This window comes from Schistocerca serialis, chromosome 1 (assembly GCF_023864345.2).
Source record: "Schistocerca serialis cubense isolate TAMUIC-IGC-003099 chromosome 1, iqSchSeri2.2, whole genome shotgun sequence".
NCBI lineage: Eukaryota > Metazoa > Arthropoda > Insecta > Orthoptera > Acrididae > Schistocerca > Schistocerca serialis.
The window spans coordinates 264,290,300-264,310,195 of NC_064638.1; positions in this window are offsets into that span (position 1 = coordinate 264,290,300).

A 19,896-nucleotide genomic window follows, 5' to 3' on the forward strand; every position below is an offset into this window, starting at 1 on the left:
ACACAATGAAAATAATCAAGATCGTAATTACATACGTGATTACTAGTTTCAGCTGTTTATCCAGCTTATCTTCAGATCTGAAATGACAATCGAAAATTGTCACTAAAAGGAATTAATGAAAACTTTGGTGCAATAAACAGTGGTGAATTACGTATCGAGTACGTATAGTGTCTGTTCGCAACATAAGAGAAAGCCGCAGTCACTGCATCACAGTAGTACGTCATATAAGAGACGCAACACAATGGCATTGTATCACGTCTCTTGAAAAGAGATATCTATATCAATGACGGGCATCTGACTACTTTAGAAAAAGTATGAGATGGGAGCATTAATATGACAAAAATAATTAAATTGTAAAATTCAAATAAACTTCCGATTTATTAGAATAATTACTACACCAAACCCTCACTTAAATTAATACCACAAGTAGCATCTACTACACGAATATAGTTACATTTGTTTAGAGTCCTTGATCGGCAGTATGAAGAAAATACAGGAATATTTCCAACCTTTTTGATGAATGGAAACAACGATTTCTAACTCCAGATCGCGGGTTAAACATTGGACGGGATCGTAACTAACACTGAATATTGAGCTCAGCTTAATCGTCACTCTGCAACGTGGTTCATCAGAAAACCTTAGCAGTCACACTGCCACCAAATACACGCAAAACCGTAGGACAAAGAAAGCAGTACCACCTTATCACGGATTGCTGAGCAGAATGCTTGGAAAGGAACAACATGTGCTTGTCAGAATCAATTAAAAAAACATAGCTTGCTCTCTCAAAACTAATATTACAGCCACTATCTGTACGAATTCCAATATCGTGTACCTCTTCCCTTCAACTGAGTGGCAACAGGATTATCAGACCATAGATTGCTACAAATAACTTCCAACGTGCCTCTTTCGGTCAGCACTGCCTGCTCGCACAACTCATAACAACGTGCAGTTCATGCATAACAGTTTTCAGCGTCGACTGACTGATAATGAGATACGCTGCACTACCTGGCAAGCATGTCTAACAACAGGCTGACTGTCTGAGTACAACTGCTTCCAAACCACTTCCACTGCCACTACCAAATTGCAGCTGCCTCCCTTCCTCCTTTCAAGTATTCATTGACTAAGGTACTCATTTCAAAGATTGCCAGTTAAACCTAAATACTTTCCGTATAGCAGAGGGATATCCAAATCGAACAGCGAGCGGTCGGAAAATATACCAAAGAACTCTCTCGTAATCGATCTATAAAAAATTGTAATCGAAATGAAGGGTGGCTAAATCAGCAAATAATTTTCAATATAATGGTATATACCACATAGGCGAGACATTAGGTGTGCAAGACCTAAAAAATATAAACAGTTATGCCAATACCAGATAGAATACAGAAAAGAATAACTGAAGCATAGATACATAAAGTACAAACCCTTCTTACAAAATCACATTGGTATAGAACATTCTGTATACAATCTCGTCACAGCAGTAACAGTAACATGCAGTATGTGGCCCATTGAAAGATGTATGCGGGCTAGAAGGCTGTATGTGCTCGCGCGCAAGGGAAGGCAAAGCGCCGATAGGTGGCGCGCAAGTATACATAGTAACAAAAATACGTCATATAAGTAGCAAAATGCCATAAGCGAAGAAAATATAAAAGAATTAAGGGAATAATATGTACCTAACATTATAACGAACTTGAGAACAATGTGTGCAAGAATGTAACCATGTAAGATCAATATGTAGGAAGTTTTTCAGGATTTGTACGTGACAAAAACACATAAAAACAGGAAGAAAGGAAAAGGGGGTTATACAACAACGTAAAAGTGCATTGAAGACGTAGCTAAAAAATTCCACAGGTAAGCGTGTCGTCGCCCAAAGCCTATGTTCTCCGTAGGTAAGAGAGTCGTTGGCCAACATATTTATGCTTGGATTATTCCACTTTGTGTTCTATCTTGCACTGACATAACTGTTTATATTACTTAGGTCTTGCACATATAAAGTTTTACCTAAGTGGTATGTACCATTATTTTATTAAGTCCTGTTTCCTGTGTGAGCTATTATTGTGATGCAGAAGTTGTGGGGTTGTCTGAAGTTACGAACAGACATTCCTCACGCTCGGTATGTAATTCACCATTGTTTATTGTTTAGGAGTTTTAATTAATTCCTTTTAGTGCCCCTTCCTGTTGTCATTTCAGATCTGAAGATGTCTGGATAATCAGCAGAAACTAGTAATCATTTAACTTATGTAATTGCGATCTTGGCTATTAAAAGACTTTGTTACACTTTTTTTTTTACTTTTATAAAAACTTTTCGGTTCGCATAACTCTTCCCTGGGTATGTCAGGAATTAACACAACAACAGATTAACAACAAATTACAGTGGTTTGCTGAAAGAAGTTTTACAGTGTTTAACTAGAGCATTTGGTGGTATAGCTTATGTTCACTTGCATTGAGCAGCCTTTAAACATTGGTGCAGTTCTAAATTCAGTCAACGGTGACTTATATCACTTGTCACATGACCAGTTTGGTTCTTCCTGGTGATGACTGTAGATCAGTCCGGAGGCACTAACACTTTGTCCTCTGTTGAGGTACTGACTGAAGTGCCGTCTAATTGCTCGGTGAAACCATTTTTTTCTCGTATTGTGTAGTGTCTCCATAGTTCTACCATCTGTGTGGCTGGACTTCTGGGGTTTGTAGGTGAGTGGTTCAGGAATATCTTTATTTGCTCTTGAGTAAGGTCTTGGGCTCAGTGGTCTACCGACCACTCTATGATAGTTATTACTTTGACTTTATTTTATTGTTATTTATTGATGCTACTCCAAGATAGCACGAGGTACTTGTACCTGTGCCACCGTTCTGGTGCCACAGAGACACCTTGTTCGAGGTTCCTTGATGTGGGGCGAATTTCTTCAACTTTCCGAGAAGTCTTCTGCTGACGCTTGGATCTGTTCCTTTATGGCTGTCATATTGAGTTCCCTATGGAGTTCTGGCCTACCAGTGCGCATGGAGAATGATGCGGAAGCACCTGTTCTTCATAGTCTGAGCTTGGTGGTGCCGAGTGCTTGCATATATTCACATTTGGCGGATGGATGTCCACTTGGGATCGTAACGTATTTATTGTTGAGCGCACTCTCTTTGGAGCTTAATCACAAGTTAGTTACGCCTGAGACTTAGGCACCTGGGCGTTCTTCTACGTACGCTGTGTTCTGTATCTTCTGGAGGACGCTGAAAGTTGAATTGTGCCCCTCTGTTCACTGTTCGTTAACAATGAAGTAAACAGTGTGCTATGCGTTCACTGGGATTTGTTATTATCTCGTTGTAGTGTCCATCACGCTGAGCGTAAACCGTGCCCTGTGGAATACAGTAGCGTAACGTCATTACGAAATATTTGTGCTGAAGCCTCGCACCTTGCATATCGCGTTATTAGCGCATTTAACCTGCATCTGTGCTGCCCCCACGGGAGCTTTGATTTGGTCAGCCGCGGATGAGGCAACATTTGGTAACAGCTGAACCACATGAAAAATTCCCTGCATATATGTCTCTCGTGTCTGCGTGTGGATGGTTAGTGGTAAAGAGAATCCAAAGGACACGGGTTAGGTACCTCGTCAATCCTAGGCTTTTTATATAATTTCTTTAAGGGGCTCCGGAACGCCCTATACTTGCAATGTTAAAATAACGCTTATAAAGTACATCTTTCCTCACAAAGTATTTGAGGTAGGAAGTTGAACTTTTTACAGATTATTTATTGGAATATGGGCTACAACTTAACACAGGGATTTTACAAAATTTTAGTTCAGTTATTAAAGATGATTTTTTTTTCAATTGTAATGAAAATTCACAACATTTTTTTGCAATTTTTTATTTATATATTCAAAAATATACAGTTTTTTGGAAAAAGGCTGTGTTAAATTATGCAGAAGGTACTGTGTAACATTCACTGAAAGTTTGAAACAAATATGTTTGGAAGGTCCTTAGAAAACATGTAATTAGTATGAGAAAATAAAAGTTTTGGGAATCGAGCGACAAAGATTGGATTAACTTTTTAATGCATTCCAGGTCCATAGGATGGATTATCTTCATCCTCTGCAAACTCCTCCTCCAGCTTCCTCTTGTTCCTCCTCCTGTTTACTCTTGCTTGTATTTCTAGACTCTTTACAGCCCTGTCTGCAGCCCGAAGGCGTTCCTTGTCTAAAGCAAGCATCGCTTGTTGTTGTGTTCGTAGATTTTGCTACCATTTTCTTCAGTTGCAGTTACTGCAACACTGTTCCAAAAGGTGGTCATGTATGAACACTTATCACATTTCAGTTGTATTTCACTAGCAAGTCCTACGTGCTTTATTATGGAGAGTTCCAGACCAACTTCACTACAATGAATACATCTTACACAGTTTTAAAAAATTCCTTTGAGAACCGACATATCAAATATTTCATTTACATCCGATTCGCCCATGAAACATTCATAGTTTTCACTCATTGAACCAAGCTTCTTCTGTGAAGTATTTTCTTTCCCACTTTGACTGCTATGGGCAGGTGTACTTGAGAGGTTAGGTTCACTCACTTGGTTATCGTCTTTATTGTTTACAGTAATAACACATACCTTTGGCTTTCCAACATTTCTCCTTTTCTTAAAAGCCTTCAGAGGATTTCTAATAACTTTACTTTTACTCATTATTATACTTCAACAAAACAGAGACTCAAGAAACAGAATTAATTACGAATATTTTCGAGATAACGACAGAGTAAATAAACATGAAACAATCGACAATCACACCAGCGATATATATTGAACCATCACAGGTTAGCCACAACACATACTTTATCTCACATCACTAAAATGTACCTGATGAACACGGACGTTAATAATATTTGACAGCAGTTTAACAGCGCCACAGTGGGTTACGCCGATGTAGAACACATTTGAAAAAAAATTTAAAAATAGTTGTAGTCTTCGGAATTGAATAAATTATATATCTATTAAAAGGTAATAGTCTGCAGATTGAGAAAACGCAAAAAAGTAAAAATTGAACTTTTCATGATTTTGAGCCTTTCCGGAGCCCCTTAATCGCTGCCAATGTTTGTTAATGTGAAAAATGACTAATTGGCCTTGGTTCGGGGTCGACGTTAAACTGTAGGTTCCCTTACAATAACTCAGTGCAAAGTTCGCTAAAAGACAACAGCCTACAGCTTCCATAGATCCATGCCCAGTAAAGCACTGTGGTGTTTTATCCAACACTAGGGCTGATGATGGCTTTATCTTTTTATGTGATTCGCAAAAACGGTGAACAGCTGAACAATAGTATAACTTCAAATTCCATTAAGTACAATTTATGAGAACAGGATCCGTGACGCTAACCGCCCAATTGAGGTGCACCTATTGATTCTCGACTGGATTTAAATCTGGGGAGATTTGTGGCAAGGCAAGCACGGCAGACTCATCCTGGTGCTCTTCAAAACATACACGTAGACTGTAAGCTGTGCGGCAGGTTCTATTGTCCTGCTGGTAGATGCCAACGTCGCGAAGAAAAACGAGCTGCCTGTAGTGGTGAACATGGTCCCCAACGATAAATGCATACCTCTGTTGAGCTATTGTGACTTCCAGAATGACAAGATCAGCCAGGGTTGCCACGGAAACATTCCTCAGGCCGTAAACCTCCATCCGGATTGTAGGGTGTTTGCTTTCAGATGTTTCACGCCGTGCACGCCAGCAGCCATTTGTCCAATGAAGTATAGTACTTGATTCACGTAAAAGGCTACCTGTCACCTCTCAGTGGGTATCCATCTGGGTTACTAGTGTGAAAATTCCATCCTTCGTCGCTGATGGACAGCAATCAGTATGGCTGCATGAACCATGCGTCTGCCCATACGTAATAACGTTATACGCAATAACGTTCGCTGAGCAGTCGTTGAGGAGACACTGTTGGTAGCTCCTTGGTTCATCTGGGCAGTCACTTGCTCAACAGTTGCACGTCTATTCGCCCGTGTCTATTACCGTAGCCGTCGTTCACTGCTGTCATCTATAGCCTATGGTGCACCACACTTACCTCGGCATCTGGTTTGGATAGCGCCATTTTGTTATGCACCGTGTACTTAAACCATGGCGGCAGACGAGCAGTTTACAAACTTAGCCGTTTCAGAAACTCTTCCATCCCTGGACGGAAAGCCTTTTGGACATCAGATAAATCTGTCCGTTTCTGCATTACGATTACGATTACGATTACCATGTGACCTCGCTACACTTTGTGCACTAATGCTGCCACTTGCCCTCTGTGATTGGCTATTGCACGTCGATGTCGAACTTACGCAGTGATCAGATTAAAGTGAATGACGAGTAGTGTACAGTGAAATCCGTAATACGCTATCTCATCAAAAGTATACGAACACCTGGTAGTGGACATTAATGTGGGGTGCATCCACCCTTCGCCTTTATTACGGCTAGGAACCTACTTCAGACGTATGCGGAGAGGTGTGTGTGTGGAAGAATGCCAGCCCAGTCTTCATCAAGAGCCGAAGGCAGAGAACATTGTGATGTTGGACGCCGAGTCTAGAGGAAAGTCAGCATTCTAACTCTTCCCAAAGGTGTTCTACTGGGTTCAGGTCGAGGCTCTGTGCAAGCCAGTGTATTTCAGAAATGTGGGGTGCATCCACCCTTCGCCTTTATTACGGCTAGGAACCTACTTCAGACGTATGCGGAGAGGTGTGTGTGTGGAAGAATGCCAGCCCAGTCTTCATCAAGAGCCGAAGGCAGAGAACATTGTGATGTTGGACGCCGAGTCTAGAGGAAAGTCAGCATTCTAACTCTTCCCAAAGGTGTTCTACTGGGTTCAGGTCGAGACTCTGTGCAAGCCAGTGTATTTCAGAAATGTGGGGTGCATCCATCCTTCGCCTATATTACGGCTAGGAACCTACTTCAGACGTATGCGGAGAGGTGTGTGTGTGGAAGAATGCCAGCCCAGTCTTCATCAAGAGCCGAAGGCAGAGAACATTGTGATGTTGGACGCCGAGTCTAGAGGAAAGTCAGCATTCTAACTCTTCCCAAAGGTGTTCTACTGGGTTCAGGTCGAGACTCTGTGCAAGCCAGTGTATTTCAGAAATGTGGGGTGCATCCATCCTTCGCCTATATTACGGCTAGGAACCTACTTCAGACGTATGCGGAGAGGTGTGTGTGTGGAAGAATGCCAGCCCAGTCTTCATCAAGAGCCGAAGGCAGAGAACATTGTGATGTTGGACGCCGAGTCTAGAGGAAAGTCAGCATTCTAACTCTTCCCAAAGGTGTTCTACTGGGTTCAGGTCGAGACTCTGTGCAAGCCAGTGTATTTCAGAAATGTGGGGTGCATCCATCCTTCGCCTATATTACGGCTAGGAACCTACTTCAGACGTATGCGGAGAGGTGTGTGTGTGGAAGAATGCCAGCCCAGTCTTCATCAAGAGCCGAAGGCAGAGAACATTGTGATGTTGGACGCCGAGTCTAGAGGAAAGTCAGCATTCTAACTCTTCCCAAAGGTGTTCTACTGGGTTCAGGTCGAGACTCTGTGCAAGCCAGTGTATTTCAGAAATGTGGGGTGCATCCATCCTTCGCCTATATTACGGCTAGGAACCTACTTCAGACGTATGCGGAGAGGTGTGTGTGTGGAAGAATGCCAGCCCAGTCTTCATCAAGAGCCGAAGGCAGAGAACATTGTGATGTTGGACGCCGAGTCTAGAGGAAAGTCAGCATTCTAACTCTTCCCAAAGGTGTTCTACTGGGTTCAGGTCGAGACTCTGTGCAAGCCAGTGTATTTCAGAAATGTGGGGTGCATCCATCCTTCGCCTATATTACGGCTAGGAACCTACTTCAGACGTATGCGGAGAGGTGTGTGTGTGGAAGAATGCCAGCCCAGTCTTCATCAAGAGCCGAAGGCAGAGAACATTGTGATGTTGGACGCCGAGTCTAGAGGAAAGTCAGCATTCTAACTCTTCCCAAAGGTGTTCTACTGGGTTCAGGTCGAGACTCTGTGCAAGCCAGTGTATTTCAGAAATATTAATGTCCACATGCCATTGCTTCACAGATGCTACTTTATGACTGTATGCATTGTCTTGATACAAGCATAGTCTATGAACCGTCCCTTTAGTGTACGGAGTACACAAAGCTTTGTTCATATGCCTCTGCTTTTAATAGTTTCTTCGCTGCAATAAGAGGACGACACCCTAACCACGACAAACACTCCCATACTTTAACATCACTTCCTCCACACTTCACGGTTGGCACGACAAACAACGTGAGGTACTGTGATCCAGTCATTCGCCAAGTCCAAACCCTTCCATCGGCATTCCACGGGGTACAGCGTGATTCATCACACCAGTTCGCTCGCTTCCAGTCATCCATTGTCCAGTGACGTCTCTTTACACTACCTCAAGCATCGCATAGCACTGAGTACAGATGCCGAGTTGTATGGCCGTGGTCCATGGAACTCATCTATCCCTGACGTTTCGTCCAAAGCTACGTCTGACAACTTCGGAGGTGCTCCTGGTTGTGCTACTCAGTCAGCAAGACTCAGCACAACCAGGAGAACTTATACAAGAGCGTGCTGATAATTAGTGCCTAAGAATTTTTTACTTGAAAAACCCTTAAAGCTTTTTAAATGAAACAAACATTGTTAACATTTTACATTTTTATTTCTCATGTCTACATATTTGCAGCCCTGTGCCGCTAGAAGGCTCCGAATCGTATCGTGTAACATGACGGTGTGTAACGTAACACGAGCTCACAATCCCGACTTGGCCACATCCGATTTTCACCTGTTTCCAAAACGTAAAGAACACGTTCGTGAACTTCACTCATATAATGATGATGCGTTGCGAGCGGGGTTGAGGTTGTGGCTCCGCCAACATGGTCAAAGCATTGTACAGCGACGATATCAACAAAATGATCTCTCGTTGGGAGAAATGTATTCGTCACCAGCTTGATTAGGATGAGAAATAAGTACGCAGACGTGAAGAATAAAGATGTAGAATGTTAATAACGTTGGTTTAATTTAAAAAGCTCTTATAGTTTTCCCGTAAAAAATTCATAGGAGTTACTTTTCAGCACGCCCTAGTACAAAAATTACATTAAACAAGCTAGGTATATACACAGCTGTTCATATGCATTCCTTTTTGTCTTCAAAAATGGAATTTATATGCTTCATTTATTGTAGCACATAATTTTTTTCTGCTATTATTTGGATCTACAATGATGTGGTGCACAGCCACTAGTATTTCATTTTGATGTCATGGCAATACCTTCATCCCTATTATCTTGCCTTAGTAACTGTATTGCACTAGACGATATTTTAATACGATTTTAAGCAATCACAGAGATGGAATGTGACAAAACTTGCCATGCGGGCTGCAGGAAGCGAACTGGACACACTACGACTTGATTGCGCGCTTGTGACCAACACTTCTCACATTATATGACGTAAGGGGAAAGCGAATGCGAAAGGAAACGATGGGATGTGTTCAACACTGTACGATTAATGAGCTCTGCGCAAATCGCGAGCGGTTCAGCAAGGCAGCGTTTCACATCACGATATAAAACCAGCCCGAATTATCGTGAAAAATGGCCCTGAGCACTATGGGACTCAACTTCTGAGGTCATCAGTCCCCTAGAACTTAGAACTACTTAAACCTAACTAACCTAAGGACATCACACACGTCCATGCCCAAAGCAGGATTCGAACCTGCGACCGTAGCGGTCACGCGGTTCCAGACTGAAGCGCCTAGAACCGCACGGCCACACCGGCCGGCAATTATCACGAATTCCGAATTAATAAGAGTTTACCATTTTTGTCGATCTTAAGCTTTATTTATCTCTTATAAACTTTTAATCGTAATTGTTGGTGTATGGATCTAATGTTCTGCTTCCTGATTTCCTGAGAAATTTTGAGGCGCACCCTGGGCTAAGCAACCCCGCGAGCACCGCATCCTTGCAGCAAGCGGACACCTATCTACGCCAGTGTTGCAGCCTGCTATGTGATCAACTTCCGAGAAACTGGCCTTGCTGTCTCAAACGGGAATCCTGGAAAGATAGTGAATCATTGAAAGGAATCCTAGAAAGTGGTTTTCGTGAAACGCTGTTGCATAAATTTGGAGAATCTGTATTCAACCAAGACTTGCCGCGATTCTCTTTCTTGTAATGACGCTTGAATTTAATTAAATGTTATTTAATCCCAAACGCTAAGTTCGGTTATAATTTAGTCCTTACAGTATGTCTCTTGTGAACTACAGCAATAAGGGGTCTAAAATAGAAATCCACTGGAAAATTTAGATACCAGTATAAGGATCATAACCGCAGCCCTTTCTTAAAGAAATTTTTTGTAACTAAGATCGCATTCAAAACTATTTTTTATTGGCGGATTTAGACAAGTTTTACTGTCATCATCAGATCTGTAACCTTATGTATGCATTTACATATCAACAATGCATAGGTTTCCTTCGGCGTCTGGAGGGCACAATTTGATTGCATTATTGATACGTAAATGCATAATATGCCCTTGGCCAAAAGTGTTGGGCACCATAGAAATTTTGTACGTGTGTGATGTACGTAATAGTAAATAAACCGTTTGGTTTAAAAATTAAGTTTGTTCGGCATCGAAAACCGCCAAAAACAATGAACCACCTCAAAGCTACGAATAAAACATCTGATGTAGTAAAATTTGTCATTTGAATATTACTCTGTGTACTAATCAGTTCGCTACATCCGCTCGTTGTGGACACATACCACCAATCTAGTGCCCCTTTCCTGTTTAGATCTGTGGCATCGGTGATACTGCTACATTATGCCTAAAAGAAACGAACCTAGTTTAGAAAAAAATGAGTGCATATAAAGCTTTAGTATGAGTAAGGGAAATCGCAGGTGGAGAGTTCGAAAACTGTGAATGTATACGCCGATTTGTACAATATGCAACTGAGTAATTTGCCCTGACCTAGTAGCATGTTAATAGGCCCAGAACTGGGTACATGCGGATCACAACTGTGAGAATCGAATGATAGTAAGAGAATCATTAAAAAATAGGAAGAAAACCTCTCTAGACTTCGCTAGTGAGTTGTCTGAAAGTTTTAACAAAACAATATCTGCTCGTACCACTTGTAGACGACCTCATGAAGTTGGTCTAAAAGGCTGTAAAGCCAAGAAGAAGCCATGGCTCTCTGACAAGAATAGAAAGCGTCGGTATGAGTGGGCCCTAAAACACCAAATGTTCACCGATCAAGATTGGTCAAATATTGTGTGGTCTGACGAAGCAAACATTCAGGTAGATTTGGCAACTTGATATTCTAGCAACACGTATCAGTTTGGGCAGGAAACTAAACGTATTAATTTGAAAACTCCTGAACGAATTCTCTACAGTGTTTATTTACAAAAAAATGGCTCTGACCACTATGGGACTTAACTTCTGAGGTCATCAGTCCCCTAGAACTTAGAACTACTTAAACCTAACTAACCTAAGGACATCACACACATCTATGCCGGAGGCAGGATTCGAACCTGCGACCGTAGCGGTCACGCGGTTCCAGACTGTAGCGCCTAGAACCGCTTGGCCTCCCCGGCCGATGTTTATTTACATTTCAGGTTTTTGGTTCACCAGGTATGACCTATGTCCTCGCCGTATGGGCGAGGACTGTAACTCCGAGTGTGTATGGTACCTACAGTAAAACACTGCGGAAGGAGCATCATGATCTTGGGCTGCATGAGCGCTGCAGGAGTGGGACAAATGGTGGTATGTGAAGGTCGCATGGATTTCACAAAGTACACAGATGTCCTAGAATCTACTTTACTGCCCTCTTGTACAACCCTTTTGGCGATACAAATATGGACGACGTTAATTTCCAGTGCGATAATGCAACCTGACCACACAGTGCCGTGGCTTCGGGAAAATAATATTGAACTTCTCGACTGCGTTGCCCAATCACCAGACCTGAACACCACTGAGTATTTATGGGGTTTACTGAAGCACAAAGTTAGGCGGCACACAAATAAGTCAAAAGAAGAATTAAAAGACCGCCTGCACATTGAGTGGAACGTCATAAGTGCCAAAGGTAGTATAAAGCTAGTGTGCTGTCCACCAAAAAGGATTGCTGCTGTAATAGGGGTCCACGAAATGCTGATGTTATGCTACTAATAAGTATTATAAACTCGAACAAATTGTTTCTGTTTATTTAATTTTCCTATTTTTTACAATACTCAAAGTTACCTATAGTGCTCAATACTTTTGGCCACGGGTGTATTATAGTTCTGAATATGACAGTCTTACCAGTCAATAAAAAATAGTTCTCAACGCGATACTGGATATAAAAATGTATTTAAATCAATAAAAATGTAGTGAAAGTTAACTAAATAATTAAAGATAAGACTGAAGTACTGTTTCTGATTGTAAGACTGAGCTGTGATAGTACATGAACTCTCGGAATGAAACTTGTACTGTCGTAATGTGTAAGCCAAGCTGCACTATGAAAGTAATTTATTGTCGTAATGGAAAGGGAAGTCTTTCATACTGTAAAAGTTATGAATCTGACTGCAAGAATTTTGAACAGTATAAACTGCCTGAATAATTAACTTGGACATGAAACCTAGAATGATTGGCTTTGCAAAATTTGATCACAAAAACTGGCCCTGATTGAACAAATAAAAAGGAAATTTTAATATTTTCGCCTTACCTCTGTTCTCTGCAAATCTGGATAACGCGTTGCAGTATTGCTCTGTCTTGCGCGCCGCTATGCTAAAGCTGCAAATTACTGTATCTACACAGACACACTCGAGAGGTGCCATGAGTTCTTTGTTAATTGCAAATCGAACTGTTTATCGAACATATTTCGTTGGATGATCCATTAAAAAGAATTGTAAGAGAAAGGTTGGTAAGAAAATGAAATATGCGCATAAATGACAACACTGTTTATTTTTGTATACTGGGAAAAAATGTTCAAGGTAGATTTTAAATTTAATGAACTTCTCAACATCCAAACAATACACTTTCCTATCTCTCAAATCTAACAACTTTCAGTACAATAACCATGTTAGTCCGATGGCGCAGCAATAGTGAAAATAATGTAACATCATTATTGTGTTTACCTGACATTCCATTAGATTTCTTCCTTCACAAATCAGTTTCAGAATCATGTCGATTGAACAAAAGGATAAATTGAGACATCAAATTTGAATCATAATATTGCCTTAGCTTCCTCAGTTACACTGTGTAACATAATCAGCCTAACTCAAACACAGTTGAACTTTATCTCTACCCAAGCTAAATATTGTCTGCTCCACTGCGCCCTCGAGCAGCTCAAAGATACTCACTTAACTTCTGTGATACAGCTTACAACGTCACTGCTCGCTCACAGTCGATTCAGATACCAAAAATTCACATTCCAAAATTATACATGACACCTATGAAAGTACATACAGATCGCTCCTTCTCATTTATCATTATGAGAAACTTTGAAAAGAAAATCTTCCGCAGATACGAGTGCTGTTAACAAAAAAACTGAACAAAGTAAAAACCAGGAATAAATGTTTATCTCCGCTTTACTCAGCGATTTAAAAAATATGGTCCCTGCGCAACAGTACTGAAAATAATTTGAGAACTTACCAGTTTACTATTTAAAATAAGGCTCTGATCACAGAACTAAAAGCATAATATATTCTTACAATGACATTACAGGCACTGCACCTCGAAGAACGACCTTATTTACTAGTCTTCAAAAGCTCTAAGTTATAACTGCAAAAGCTCAGGAGCAGTCATTCACCGGCCATTCCAGAATGAATACAATACAACGACAGACTATTATAATCTCAGACTTCTATTGCTTTTTTGCAAACAACTGCTAGTCGTGGACGCTGTGCGTCTTACAAGGGAACCAACGGCAATCGCAATTTTGTAGTTTTCTATGTTTATGGTACGTGAAGTTCAAAGCTTAAATGCCAATTTTCCAAAGCTGTTCACTGCAACTCTAAAAAATTTTCGCGAATGTTGACATTGAAGTTTGCCGAGGAAACTTGGTTCACTAAAATTAAAGTGCATATAGAATGGCGTGCGTGGCTCAATCGATGGTTTGGACAATGGTTATCTGGTAATCAATGGATCACTGGTTCGAATATCACTATGGTCTTCTTTCTTCGTTTTATTTTTTCGTTCAGTTTGAATACCTACATCATTTAAACTAAAAATTCATCAAATATCTGCTACTTACTTAACACACCTCGAACTGTTGTAATGTGCAAATGCAGTGCAAGCAACAGCTGGTGCAAAACCCGGTAATTTCACGTATGTCACACATACTGTTTTCGTTGAGGAAATTTAGTCGCTACCTGGTATAGATGGTCTGAATGCTGAAACAGGTAGCTAATAATTTGGAGATGAAATTACGATTGATGGTGTTCCTGAGATTTATAATATTTTTAATTACCTTTCGTAACTATTCTCTAGCTAAATTATAATACCTGTTTGAGACGCGGTTTGATTCAAGGATCATATAGAGATTTAAGGAAGAAATTATCATGTTCTTTGCTCCAGTTCATTGGAATACTATTAATGTTTTTTACGTAGTATTTCCCCTACAGGTATGCTTCACGGTAGAGAAACACGATGTGACAGAATAAATGATTAACTGAGAAAAGGGGAGGATGAGGCCAAAGACTGTGTTTTATTGGATGGCGAAGTAGAAATCTTGCGAGCGGTTTATTTATTTTACGCGCTATACAGATTCCATTAGTCGGATTACCTGAATGTCTGGAGCATCTCAAAGTCAAAGCTTAAAAAAAGGTCAAAGCCACAGGGCACAATACTGTTGACGAGTCCAGGGATTTTATCCTAATGAAAATGTGATCGATTACGTTAGCATATACTGTTGACTATCAAAAGCGAATGAGATAACGAAGATTTCGACCATTACAATAAAATCTATGTACTCAGTTGTTTCCGTGAAATGTCAAATTTTGCACTTCAAATCTGGTCTCTTCAGTTCGTCTATACAACTCTTATGTGTCCTTTTCAGAAGATACGTACACAGTATATATTTGCATAATATCTCATGTTTTTATACCGAAGCTGAATCAAAAAAATGTACAGTTTATTTACTTAAGCAAGTATGGGATGGATACGATTAAACTTTCGCTACTTGACGGGGAGCGCATGTAAAACGAGTGATCGTAGGACAATGAAAATTTGTGGAAACATTAATAAGGTCACGCGGAATACAAATAACGAATGAACCATTGAAAGAAACACATCATAATTTTCTCATAAGAGGGTAACATTCGTTAAACGCGTGTCGTGTTTACGTTCCAGGTTACAAAAGTTGCTCGACGTGACGACCATCTGCTTCGACGACAGCTTGGAATCAGTGTAGGCATTGCTCTATTCTGCCCGAAACATCTCAGGTGGGATGTTGGCTACCTCTCTAACTCTAGTCATCTTCAACCTCCAACGTGGGATAGTCTCCCGTTGATAAACCCTGTCCTTCAGTTAGCCCCACAGCCAGAAATCACACGGCTTCAAATTCAGTTATCTTAATGGCCATGCAGTTTGGAACGACCGGTCAATAATTCGGTTTCCTCCAAATGTGTTAAGGAGTAATCGAGTGACCTAGCAAGTGATGTGAAGTGGAACACAATCGTGCGTCAAAACAGTTCAGTTCAAAATACACCCCCCCCCCCCCCCCTCCCGTAGAGCAGAGATCAGATGGTAGTGAAGCAGATCACAGAAAAGTGCGCGCTTCACGTTGTGTGTCCTTGGTTCTTTAAGTTCGAGTTCCAATACCAGCACCGGTGCCTAACGGCCTGTCAAGGCACTAATACTACAAACAACGCAAATCCTTAGCTCACAGCCAGAACATCATTCCCATGAATTTGGGTACCCATAGTTTCCTTTTTACACTGGCTCAAGTATCGAGATTTTAATTATAGCCACTCTGTACATTGTTTTGATGAAAACTCTTCTGTGAACGCCCACGAAACTAAGGAGACGCAAATATCACTCCTCACAGCTGAAAGCTACATCGAATGTTAGTCTTTTCTGTCATTCCTCGTAGTTATCTTCTCTTTGACGAACTTATTTTACGTTCGCGTTTTGAGAAGCAATGCTTCTGGGTTTTTTACGTGAAAACTCGTATAACTTTTTAAATAAAAGAAAATTTAATGATGTTATATATATATCTATTCTTCATGTCTACATATTTATTTCTCATCATAGTCACCCTGGCGATGGACACATTTCTCCAAATGCAAGATTGGTTTGTTAATAACGTCACTGTACAATTTTTGACTTTGTAGATGGAACCACAACCTCACTTCTGCTTGCACCACTTCATCACTATCAAAGTAAAGTCCTCAAGTGTGTACATTAAGCTCTGTAAAAAAATGAAAATCAGATGGAGCCAAGTCCGGGCTGTACGGAGGATGATCGATGGCAGTGAGCCCAAGGCGTCGGATTGTTGAAGACGGCGCACGTCGCAGCGCTCGTGTGCACTCTGGCACTGTGAAACTGAAGCAGAGGTGCCCCAAGTGTGAACTAACTCTTCGCGTTCATGTTTTCAGTTTTCTGGGTGTCTCTCACGCACCGACGTAGTTACGTTACACATCACCACGTTACACGCTACAATTCACGACCCTGTAGGGGCAGAGCATTGCAACTTACGTGAGCGAAACAGGAAGTCGAACGAGTAATATGCAAGCCATGTAATTCCTAAACCGATGCTGACAATACAGAAATTTCGAAGGAATTTTTTTTTTTCCAGCACGTCCTCGTGTGATTTGTGGGCACAAGAAACTGGTAGACAGCAAAGCAGGTCTCTTTAACTCACGGAAGAGCATCATGGATATGCTAAGAACTACCTGAACGGGCAAACGCTTGAATATTGGCCCCAGCTATCCTGTGAAAGTCTACTTAAAAACTTTCAGGAACCAGTATTAAATGAGCACTATATACAGCCACCGCTGTTTGTGACTATTACAGCGCCATCTATCACAAAGCGAGAAAAGTGGTCCATCTAAAACATTCATATTTCTTTACGTACTACACGAATATGTAATGAAAAATGGTGGTTCCTGTTTAAAAAATGCAGTTGATATCCGTTTGACCTATGGCAGCGCCATCTAGCGGGCCAACCACAGCGCCATCTGGTTTACCCCTTCAAGCTAGACAAGTTTCGTTCTTTGTAGTTTTTTCGCTTGACGCTTATTTCGTGAGATATTTGGCCCGGTCACGATCAATGGACCACCCTGCATAAAGGGGTAATCAGAAATAACAATACCAATAACGTAAGAGCAATGTAGTGTCCTAAAATAACACCATGTTGAAACACAAGCAAGTCGGTGTAATGCATAATTTTTCTGATTAAAGTTTTTGAGACATCAGATATGCAAGTAAATTTCTGACATCTGGTTCTTTCGATAAGTACTTCAAATGTGTGAATAGTACTAACTCACGCTTTTTACTGTTCTCCAGGACAGAAGAAGAGATTTCAGGAGGGGATAAAATAACTCAACGTTCACTGCAGTCTCTATATTCTGAGACTAAGCGTGTAAGGCGCTGCCGAGGACTCACTTTATGAACACCAGCAGCCTTCCGCCATATTGCTATAGCTGTTGTGTTGCAGGCAATGGTATCATCGCCTTCAGTTTCTTTTATAAGAGAATCTTCGCTCACTTAGTCTTCTTGAACGTTTCCAACAGAATGTAGCTGCGTACACTATGTGATGAAAGGTATCCGGACACCCCCGGAAACATACGTTTTTCATACTAGGTGCAATGTGCTGCCACCTACTGCCAGCTACTTCTGTCAGCGACCTCAGTAGTTATTAGACATCGTGAGAGAGCAGAATGGGACGCTCCGCGTAACTCATGGATTGGGTGTCACTTGTGTCATACGTTTGTACGCGAGATTTCCACACTCCTAAACATCCATAGGTCCACTGTTTCCAATGCGATAGTGAAATGGAAACGTGAAGGGACACGTACAGCACAAAAGCGTACATGCTGCCCTCGTATGTTGACTGACAGAGACCGCCGACAGTTGAAGAGGGTCGTAATGTGTAATAGGCAGACACCTATCCAGACCATCACACTGGAATTCCTAACTGCATCGGGATCCACTGCATGTACTGTGACAGTTAGGCGGGAGGTGAGAAAACTTGGATTTATGGTCGAGCGGCTGCTCATCAGCCACACATCATGCCGGTAAATGCCAAACGACGCCTCGCTTGGTGTAAGGAGTGTAAACATTGGTTGACTGAACAGTGGAAAAACACTGTGTGGAGTGACGAATCACAGTATACAATGTGATGATCCGATGGCAGGGTGTGGGTATTGCGAATGCCCGGTGAACGTCAGCTGCCAATGTGTGTAGTGCCAACAGTAAAATTTGGAGGCAGTGGTGTTATGGTGCGGTAGTGTTTTCATGGAGGGGGCTTGCACCCCTTGTTTTTTTGCAAGGTATTATCACAGCACATGCCTACATTGATGTTTTCAGCACATTTTTGCTTCTCATTGTTGAAGATCAATTTGGGGATGGTGATTGCACCTTTCAACACGATCGAGCACTTGTTCATAATGCACGGCCTGTGGCGGAGTGGTTACCCGAGAATAACATTCCTGTAATGGGCTGGCCTGCACAGAGTCCTCACCTGAATTCTATAGAACACCTTTGGTATGTTTTGTGACGCCGACTTCCTGCCAGGTCTCACCGACCGACATCGATACGTCTCCTCAGTGAATGGGCTGCCATTCCCCAAGAAACCTTCCAGCACCTGATTGGACGTGTGCCTGTGAGAGTGGAAGCTGTCATCAAGACTAAGGGTGGGCCAACACCATATTGAATTCCAGTATTACCGATGGAGGGCGCCACTAACTTGTAAGTCATTTTCAGTCAGGTATCCGGATACTTTTGATCACATAGTATATGGCGTCGAGTTACAAGGCAATAAACAGATGGTACTACAGACGTGTCACGTATCACTTATGTACAGTAAATATCGGATGCACACTTTGTAACTGTCGTATCGTCCAGAGACATGTGCCACACCAAAGTTGGCAAAGAATATATATATACCATAGACGTTAGCGAGGGATCGCTGCAATCGACAACGACATGTGGGAGGCACTGAGGTCAATGTGCAGTAGAGGCGAGACGGTAGAGCTATGCCCACTTTGTAACCTCATCTGAAGGAGTCAACGTCATTGTATACGGACAACGAGTTGTTAAATTTTCTGATGAACTTGCGCTTTTGTAAACCTTGAACATTGTACCTCAAGAGATCAGTTTTTAACTAGTGCTTCCAGTGACGCTTTGCTGGTCAACGCCAGTTGAAAATTATCTGGTACTCCTGTGGCAAGGAAAGGTGTGAAACTTAAGTAAACCTTTTATTCGGTAATATAATAAAATGAGCTAATACCTGTATTTGGGCCAGATGAAAGTAATTTCATCTGGTCACAAGAGTAGTGGAAAACAAAAGTATTACTTATGTGCGAAATCTGAGTGTTACAGTGGGTACATAATAATGTGTGCATAAAAATTCCTTAAGGCAGTGTCCAAGAAAGCCTCGTAGCTGCTCCTCTAAACTAATTAATTCAACGAAATCGATTTTTCTATTTTTTTAAAAAAAATACGCCCTGTATAAGGTGACAGCTCATCTTGTGCAAAGATAAAAGCAGGTGAGACTCTTAGTTCTAGAAAGTGGATACTCGTTACTGGTTGATATTGGTTCGACTTCAGTTCCGGGAGACAGAAAGTTTGAAGTAATGGATGAAACTTAGACGGAGGCGATGCGAAGGGCGAACTCTTTTTTTTTCTTTCTATCCCTGCACTGGCCCATCGAGGGGTCGAAAGCCGCGCTCACCCTACGCGACGGAAATTGAACGTTTAATTTTAAACATCTATTTACACAGTATAATTACCGG